Source organism: Euphorbia lathyris, chromosome 10 (genome assembly GCF_963576675.1).
Source record: "Euphorbia lathyris chromosome 10, ddEupLath1.1, whole genome shotgun sequence".
Classification (NCBI taxonomy): domain Eukaryota; kingdom Viridiplantae; phylum Streptophyta; class Magnoliopsida; order Malpighiales; family Euphorbiaceae; genus Euphorbia; species Euphorbia lathyris.
The window spans coordinates 54,568,823-54,578,589 of NC_088919.1; the positions used below are offsets into that span (position 1 = coordinate 54,568,823).

At 38.5% G+C, this 9,767-nt stretch overlaps 1 long non-coding RNA gene across 4 annotated transcripts; it reads left to right on the forward strand.

Moving 5' to 3' along the window:
• Positions 1-568: 568 nt before the first annotated feature.
• LOC136209628 (uncharacterized) lies at positions 569-4,521 on the forward strand. Of its 4 annotated transcripts, none has more exons than XR_010677612.1 (4): positions 569-814; positions 906-1,052; positions 1,414-4,030; positions 4,245-4,521. It is a non-coding gene; the product is annotated as an uncharacterized lncRNA (long non-coding RNA). The 4 variants fall into 4 exon arrangements; XR_010677611.1 differs by having other exon boundaries at positions 1,414-3,332; positions 3,915-4,521; XR_010677610.1 differs by having other exon boundaries at positions 1,414-1,545; positions 3,073-4,521.
• Positions 4,522-9,767: the final 5,246 nt, after the last annotated feature.

The following is a 9,767-nucleotide window of genomic DNA, read 5'->3' on the forward strand; positions in this document are numbered from 1 at the left end:
TTTCTATGGTGCTTTGCACAAATTAATTTGAATTTCGAATGCAATTGGGGCAAGAAATACCCGTACCCGTCGGGATCCCGTCCCGTTTTTTGGCTAGGACGGGGACAGAGACCAATATGGTTCCCGTAGAAGGGTACGGGGTGGGGCCGTGAAATGGTACCCCGCCCCGCGGGGATCCCCGTACCCGTAAAGCCCTAACGAGTAATCCCCAATTAATCTCCGTTTATATATAAATAAAAAAAAAACATTTACTTAAATCCCCGACGAGTAATCCCCAATTAATCTCCGTTTATATATAAATAAAATAAAAAACATTTACTTAAATCTCCGACGAGTAATCCCCGTTTATATATAAATAAAATAAAAAACATTTACTCTTTAAAATGTGGACATGGAGGATCGAACCTCTAACCAAATAATAGATTATTAAATATCTCAACCATCTCAACCAATTCTATTTCTTGTTAACCATTCACTAATTATTAAATGTCTTAACCATTCACTAATTATGTAACAAATATCAGAATTTTTAAACAATTCATCTTAAAAGTAGTAGATGTAGAATCTTTTCTCTTGTTCGTATATCTCCTGCTTTACTTATTTTCTAGGGTTCTAACTTCTATCGCCAGTCCACTCCACTCCACTCCATCGCCACCTCCACCTCCACCTCGCCCACCGTCGTTCGTATCTCCAGTCGTTCCACTTCTCACGGTGCCGGAAACAGGGAGCGGCTTTTCCTACTCGCTCTCCACTCCACCGCCGCCTCCACCTCCTTGGTTCATCTCCACCTCTTCTGCACAAAATCTAAACTCGGGTAAGTTTGTATTTGGTTATACATGATTTGTATTTGGTTATAGATGATTTGTGATGGTTATTGATTTATTTTCTCCCTTCGTTTTTTGAAGTTTAACATTCAATACAAGGTGAATGGACATTTCTCTTCGAGTCATGCATTAGCGGATCTTGCAGCCGGTGGGATTGTTGATGTGCCTTTAGCGCAAACCGGTGAAGGTATTGCTGAATGCGAGCTTCTGAAATGGTTTGTGCAAGAGGTTAGTGACTGCGAGTCAACATATCAGAAACTCTAGCGTGTTCTGTTTCTTGGTTGTTTGTCTTCTGGTTTTGGTTTGTTGCTTTTGCCAGCTATTTTAGCTTCTAAGCATGTTGATTTTGCTTATACGATGTGAAATTCTTGTGCCTTATTCAAATTTAGTTATGCTGAATCCGAATCTGTAGGTTGCCTCTCAACTCACCAGAGTCACCGTTGCCCTCCACCTTCTCTGCTTCCAAACTGGCAGCCCTTCCTTTTTTCATGCTTTGAGTGTCTTCTTGGTTCTAATGTATGATGTTATTTTAGGCTTGGATTGTCTTGATAGATGTTGCCTGATTTTGATCGTTCTCTTTTCTGACTAGCCGTACCTATTTCCACCAAATTTAAACATGGTTGGCCTTTCCAATGCATTTTCTGTGTTAGAGATTGAGGCTGAAGATGATCAAGTGGGCATTTTTTCTCCAATGCTATACCAGTCTCTACCAATAGTACAGGTATTGACGACACTGTGCTTGTACATAGTTATATCAATTTTTGTGCTATTTGGGTTTAGAATTTTCCACTGCTTGATTGTCAAGTTACCAGTTTGTTTAGTTCTGAGAATTATTTCATTACACTAAGTTAAAAGATACTAGTTGTTTCTTCTGTTTTGATGTATAGGAAAAATTTGGTGTACTTGTGGCGAAGAATTTGATACTACCTTTTGTTTGTGGCAGGGAGTACATATATAAATATGTTTATATAACCACATATATAAAATAGGATTATGCTGTGAAAACTTTTTATCTATCAACATGTTTATATAACCACATATATAAATTGTCAATAAATGAGTAGGAGTGCTGTGCTAAGGGTATCTAGTCCTTCGCGCTCTCTGTTAGTGGAGTGAGAGTATTATTGGGGTTTGGTATCTATTAAAAGCCATGTGCATATTTAGTATCCAAGAAATTACCAATATACTGATATACTGAAATGGTTTGTGCAAGAGGTACGCTACAGAACAGGACATGTTCTGTTACAGAACATGACATGTTCTGCTACAGAACTGGTAATAAGTTCTGGACTGCTACAGTACTGAACATGACATGTCTTGTGTCTCTTTAGAGTGTCTTTTTTTCCTAAACAACTGATTTTGATAATTTTTGCTCACTTGACATTTAGTTAAGGGTCAACATGCTCATATTTCACTTCGTTGAGGTATGGAACTAGACCAGTTCAGTTGAGGTATTGGACACATCACTAGAGCTTGGCGGAGTGGGAATTGTTCCTCAGTCTGATCATAGTAACTTAAGTTTTAGAGAAAGAGAGAGAATGGAGAAACTCTGTATTTTATTGGTTTCTCTCAAGAGAAATAGAAGTACAAGTAAAGACCCTAATGACTAACAGAGAAAAGAATCCTCCTATACATTAGGAAAAGATAAGAGATTACATAAAATCAAATGATATTTACAGCTATCATATCAATTAGTTAGAAGCTAACTTAAAAAACTAATGTAGAATAATACAGATCTCTAACATGCCTTGTTGTTCTTTAATTAGCCTTTAGGCCTCTTACCTTTTCTATAAGAATGAATTAACTTAACCTCCCAATCCCAATCACGATGAAGTAACTATTTGCATTTGTTAATCAACCTGAGAGTGATCATTACATTTACGAAGAAGTCCTCCAGGTCCAGCAGTTATTCTCCTTGGATTTCTCTTATGGAACCAATCGAATTGAAAAGGACTTAAATGTCCAAATAATGAAATGGCTCATTGTATTTTGGGGTCCACATTTTAAGGAAGTTGTCAATGAGTAAATATTGAAATGTTAATTTGTCTATTTCTTAATTAATTTAGTCTACCTTCTATTTCTTAATTAATTTAGTCTACCTTCAATATTCAATATGCAACTGCTCTACGTCTCCATTCCATTTATTTTTCCTTAATTGTTTTATAAATTAAGACATCCAATCCAATTAATGTTATCCTCAGAAATGGTAAGATTTTGGTTATCTGTGGTTGTTATTCTGTTATTACAGTTGAACTCAAAGTTTGCAGATTCATACACAAGTGTAGTAGGATGGATCAAGAATTAGTTAGTGTTATGAATCAGATATATTGGAGTTGATAAATCAGAAGATGTGCAACTCTTTTACTACTTCATCAAATCCCAAAGAAATCCTAAACATGATCCTCTCTTACTATGGCTAACTGGTGGACCTGGATGCTCTGCCTTGTATACTTTAATCAGATATAGTTCAATCATGCCGCAAGCTCATTTACATTACACACTCACATGGTATGTTAATTCAACCTCTATCTTAACCATACTTTCGCATTTTTAATTCACTTCGGCAGCTGCTGCATTGGTATAGTATTGACCATTGAATACTTATTGTTCGCCTTAGCTCGTATAATCATCGATTTGTATGTCGTGTGTTGCATGAGACATGAAAAGTTGAAAAAGTTCATACCTTTAAGTTGTAATAAGTTGGGTTTTTTCTTTGTTCTTTTGACTTTTGTTGATTTTCCTGTCAATAAAATAGGGAAAACATAATTTCAAGCACCTGAATTTACAGGTTTTCGTAATTGAACCTCTCTATTTTAGTTTAGTTTATTAAGCTCCTGAAACTTTATAATGGCGACTTGCTCACGCAATTTAACATAGATAATGCACGTTATGCCATGAATTGCACGTGATAGAGCTGACTGAATGTTATATGGTAGTTCAAAATCCATTTTTATCATAGTAATTTTGTTAATGTTATATGGTTGTTAGAAGCATATTAGATTGCATTGCAAATGAGTAAAGTAGATGCTCCTGTGTTCTGTTGATTAATTTTAGCCTAGACAGTGCTGATTGACAGTTGCTATTTTGCAGTAGAGACATGGTGGTGTTTTTCATTTTAGTATGTTTGACATTTGGATATAATCGCCAATCCATTTGATTTTGGTCTTCAGATTCGCCAGTTCAAACTGCTGCTGAGGATATAATCGGTCCGTTTTGATTTTGTGTGATTCGAAGGAAATCTTATCTTTTCCTTTTAGCATCATTGAACTCCCAAACCAAGGGAAATCTTCAATCTTTTCATCAATCTTTCATATCCCTGCTTATTCCTTCATCAAAACTTTGGGGTCATGTTTTGTTTGTAATATTATTGGAAATGAAATTGAAAAAGTGTATTAACTTAAATGATTTCTGGTCATGTAGGTCTTATACTGCTTGTCAATCATTCATACTCTTAGCTGATCCTGAGTTGAGGCTTGCTGTCGAGCTTTTTGGTCCATAGGGACCTGCCTGGGGAAAGGAGAAGCTAATGAGTGACATCGATGAAAGATTGTGGTTTTTTAGAATTTGAAAACTATGTATTGGACATATATTATGATACTCTTATCTTATTTTGTAAGAGATTGTGTATGTATGACTTGGACCATTGTTTGTAAATATATTTGTCATATTTTATATTACACTTTCCGAAATTAATCAAAATTTACAGGTTGAAATTATTAAAAAGTTATGCAACAAAAAGATGCAGGTTACAATTGTTGCAAAATTCAATTATAAATGTTGCATAAAGCTACTAAATATGTTGCAAAATCGAACTAAAATTGTTGCCAATTATAAAATTTGTTGCAAACAGTTATATAAATGTTGCATTAGAAGCAATATTCGTGTTGCAGAAACTATTAAAATTGTTGCAAAAATTAAATAAACTAGTTGCATTAGATTTAATGCACCAATAATTACATATTGCATTATTTTGTAAATTTGTTGCTTTTATCAAAAATTTGTTTCAACATATTAAAAAATATCCAACAATTGTTAATTGTTGCTATGGTTTACAAATTGTTGCATTAACAAATAATACTACAGGAGCGTCCGCAACAATTGCATTTTTGTTGCATTTGGCCTATTTTTGGCCTACTGCAACTCAAAAAGGGGTCTAAGCCAACAATTTCACTTGGTTGCAGTAGGGGTTTTATGGTGTAGTGTCTCTACTGAGCTCTTTAATGGTAGAGCATCAAACCTTTTACAACTTAGAAGCTAAGTATAACAAGAGTACCTTCCTCTATACCTCTACTCGCTCCTAATCTCTCGCTGAGTACTATAACCGAGTACTCAGCCTCTCCTTTCTAATCTCTAGAAATGATAAAGATTTGTCTTAAACAACAATTTCTAAGACACTTTAGATGATTGAATAATCACTCTAAACTTTTACACGAAAGATATAGAATTTGGTGTAAGTATTTGCTTTGCTTTTTCTCGCAGAACTTTGAGTAGAATTTTGGTCAGCGTAATGGCTTGATAAAGTTCTGTGTTGAATGAAGCGCTGAAAGACCCTATTTATAGAGACGTCTGAGACATCAGTCATTTCGAATTTCGAAATAACCGTTGGAGGGAAACGGCTTCCTGTCGTTGTCACTCAGTCTTGCTCAGAGCTCTCGGCCAATCAAATTTGAGTATCTTCTGTCCTCGGTCAGTGTTGAGCAGCTTTTAGTCAGCTCGGCAGAATGTCTCTCCATTTATGGTAAGGTCAACTAGACAGCGTTCTGTGTCTTCTGAACTTTACCCAAAGTGGAAACACTTTGTCTGGAAGTTGTTCTTGCTCAGCTGCTGTCTTGTACTCTTTGTCGATTCAACTCAGCAGCTTCGTTTCAAAGTTGTTCAACAAAGGTCTTCTCGATCCTTCTTCCGCTGAGCTGCGTTTTGTACATAACGACAGCGTTTTGCATACGCGGGCCGAGTCGTTTTGATCTGTTTGACTTGGGCTTTGACTTCCGTATTGGGCTTTAAGCCTTTTAGTCTTTATGTCTTATAAACAATTTAACTCAACATTGAACAAACACATTAGTTAAATAAATCAAAGCATTTAAACTTAGTGTGTTTAGAATATATTTAATTTTACTTAAATAATTTTGTCAAATCAAAATCATGTGGAAAGGTGTTTCAACAAACTCCCCCATTTTGATGTTGGCAAAACTATTCAGCGAGGAACTCAGTGTTGAGCTCCCCCATGATAGTTGACCTATTATTACTTAGCAAACTCCCCCGTCAGGGTTGAGCTACTGACTGAGTAAGTCGAAGGTCAGTTTTCAGATATAGGTCAGCTCATGGTACATATTCTATTTTACTCAGTATTAAGCGGAAGGTTTAACATTCAGAGAGCACTGAGTAAACATTTTGTTCAATAGGTCTTATGAGACAGTGTTTTATAAACATACAAGACAATGTCAAACATATTATCAGCATTGGATACAATCAACAAGTATTATAAGCATTAAACATAGTTGATGTATTTGAAGATACATAATAACATAATACTCAGCATCGTATGAAATAACTCAAGTTTGGATAAAAGATGCAAGTATTGTATTGAAGTAAAGTAGTCAGCATACATAGCAAAAGATGAGCATAAATGAACATAGAGACTACAGACTAAGTACAAAACTAAGCTAGCCTATTTCTACTTCTTCTTTTGCTTAGACTGACTACTTCTAGGAGCCTCCTGCTGAGTTCTAGCTTGTTCTTTCTCCCCCGTTTTGTCAGCATCGGGAGGAGGAGGAATTCTAAAGGAGTTGGTTAACACTGCGGCGGTCAGTACGGCGGACAGCTCCTTAAGTTTGTCGGCACTTTCATTGATGTCGTCGAAGACAACAACGCCTTCATCCAAGACCTCTTTAGGTATACCGAGTTCAGCGGCGCTGAGCAGGCTCATTATGTAGGCTTGAGACTTACCTACCCAAGTAATTGTATCTGACAGTGCAGCAAAAACTTGATGAAAGGTCTTCAGCAAGGCTGAGTCATAATATTGACGCTGGATATTGTTATGACGAACATGGGTGAAGATCCTTTGGGAATTAACCAATATCTCATTTTGCTTCATTTGGTCAGTGTCCATCTCTTGCTTATTCGGGTTCAGCAAATGAATTGCTTCGCTAATTTGCTCCACCGAGCATTGAGAGTAGGAAGCCAGCTGATGGTTGGTCTTGGTTTGCTCAGTGTGAAGCTGGGCAAAAAGCATCTTAACTTCATCTGAAGTTGCATAGTGAGTGTTCAAGGTCTGGAATTGTCCTTGTAGAGTGTTAAGATGTTGAACGGTTGTCAGTTGGAGCTCAGCCATCTTCGTTATTGAGTCCTGCTTGGGCTGATGTGATTGAATTAAGATCATATCACTTAGCATATCCTTCAGTCCTTTAACTTCATTTAGAAGTTGAGTGACTTGGGACAGCTGAGTTGATGCATTGTTGGTAGACCCAGCAGTAGGTTCATCATTTTGATGAAGATCCTTGATTAATGACTGCACCGAGTTGATGAGTTGTCTACCAGACTCGGTGGCATGCAGATAGCTGAGTGATCCTTCATTAGGTTGCCTAGTTTCCTCAGTATGACCAGTTGGTGGAGGAGTCAGAGTGATGACATGGTCAGTGACTGGAAGAGGGTTTTCTAGTTGTACTTGGTTTTCTGGAAGAGATGATTGATCGGCAGGAGTGATGGTCGGTGAAGTAGTAATCCTAATGCTGTCAGTGCTGACAGGGACAGGAATGTTCTGAGTCAGCACAATGCTTGGAGCAACAGCATTGACGAGAACTTGCTCGGTTTGGCTAGTAGAGTTGGCGGAAGCATTCAAGTCGGCTTGTTCCTTTTGTGAAGAAACAGAGGCTTGCTTTTCAAGAGAAGCTTGTTGAGAGGAGGGGGTTTGCTTACTGAAAAACTTCAGCTTAAGAGAAGAAGGATCTTTAGTCGGCTTTTGAACAGGAAGGTCAATGCCAGTTTTCTGACTTGCCTTTACTAATCTTCTTCTGCGAGGAGGAGTCAGGTCAGCTTGGATAGACTCTCCTGAGTGAGAAGGAGAAGTCTCTTCTTGATCAGCATTGAGCTGGTCAGCTTGTTCTTGTTCTTTATCTGCAGCTAACTCAGTATTAGTTGGCTCAGCAGCATCCTCTTCACTAGCTGTCTCCTCAGTGTCATCCTGACTGCTTTCTTCTTCTTCTGCTTCCTCATCATCCTGATCTTCGTTATCTAATTCTTCTTCCACTTGAGTGATGAACTGATCATCCAGTTGTACATCATCTTCTTGATGCTCAGTTTCAGTTCCCTGACACTATGTGAAGTGAGAGTCACTGGGATTAATGAAGTCAGTGGGGATAGCATCAATGGGGGTCAGCACAGAAGACTTTTTCTTCTTCAGAGGTTGCTCATCAGCATCCATTCTTTCTTCTGTTTCAGGCTCATCTTGTCTGCTTCCCTTCTGAGCTGACTTAGGTCTCTCCTGACCTTTTTGAGCAGCTGACTTTAGCTTCTTGGCCTGAGGCTCAGCATTCTTTGAAGGAGTCCCAACATCTTTCCTTTTTCGGGCAGCTGGAGCCTTTGTCCTTTTGCCCTTCTTTGGGACAGTTGTCTCCTCATCAGCCTCATCAGCATTTTTGCCTTTCTTAATCGGTTGGTCATACTTCAAGGCACGCAGCGCAGCAACTGTGATCTCAGAGCCTTGGGCCTCATTTTCCTCGAATAGGTCAATCTGATGGTCTTTGAGGATTCTGGTTATGAGTGAGCCCAGCCTAAGAGTTCCAGTGCTCCTTTGGAAGCCAGCAATTAAGAAAACTGGCATATTGATGGGCTTGAAGGTCAACATATGCCATATGAAGCATTGCTCGAAATTTGTCGCTGAGCTGGTGCAATTAATCTTAGGGTAGATGTAATTGGTCAGCAGGTAGTGTGCCATCTTTTGGTGCTGGCCCATTGATGAACTTGAGATTTCTCCAGAATGGCCAGGGGGCTTGCAGAAGGTGGCTTCATACCCAGTTCCTTCATGATCACTAGTTCTCCTCATCTTGGTTCCCTCATTCTTCAATTTCAGCAAATTGGCAAGGTAGGTAGGGTTGATAAAGATGGTTTTCTCTTTTACCACAGTTACTAGGTAGTCCTGGTTATCGTCAGCAACCCACAAGTTATGGTAGAATTCCCTTACTGGGTCAGGGTAAGTGGGATCTCTAATGGAGAACAGCTTGGTCCAGCCATTCTTCGATATCCATTCACAGAATGGTTGCTCGGTTGTTACAAAATCCTCAGAGAACCATCTTGAGAAGTCTATCTTGCATTCTCTAACGTCTTCGAAGACTTTAGTGTAGGTTCTCACCTTGGTTTGCTTTCCCTTAGAGGAGGTGGCTTGGCCAGCTTTGCCTTTGCTCGGTGTAGTGACCTTAGTAGTTCCAGGCGGAGTAGAGTGCCTAGAAGGTTCATCGGAACTGGTCTTAGGGTGACCGGCACCGGAGATATTCACGGAAACCTTAGTCATAGTTTCAGAGAGGGATTTGGAAGTCTTGAGAGTTTTTAGAGAGAAAAATGATTATGCCAGAGAATTCGGTAAGTGTAAAGAGATAAAAATGGGGATTTGCCCATTATTTATAGCGGTGAAAAGTGGATCTTATCGAATCCATGTGTTAGTTTTGCCTTGGGATTGTCAACCGACAATGATCCTGGCTTTTATGCCACATTCGGCGCATACATCATCCTAGGTGGCTATTCGCGTGCTCTAGCATTAAATGCAACGGATCTTATACTCAGCGTTTAGAATACTAAGCGTTTTATATTCTGAGCGGTCAGTTTTATATAAACGGATGATTTCTCAGTTTGAGATAACTACTCGGTGCCAATGTTTGCTCAGTATGTGATATTCATTCATTTAACATTAAACACTCAGCATACATCTATTTACTCAGCAAATAATACATC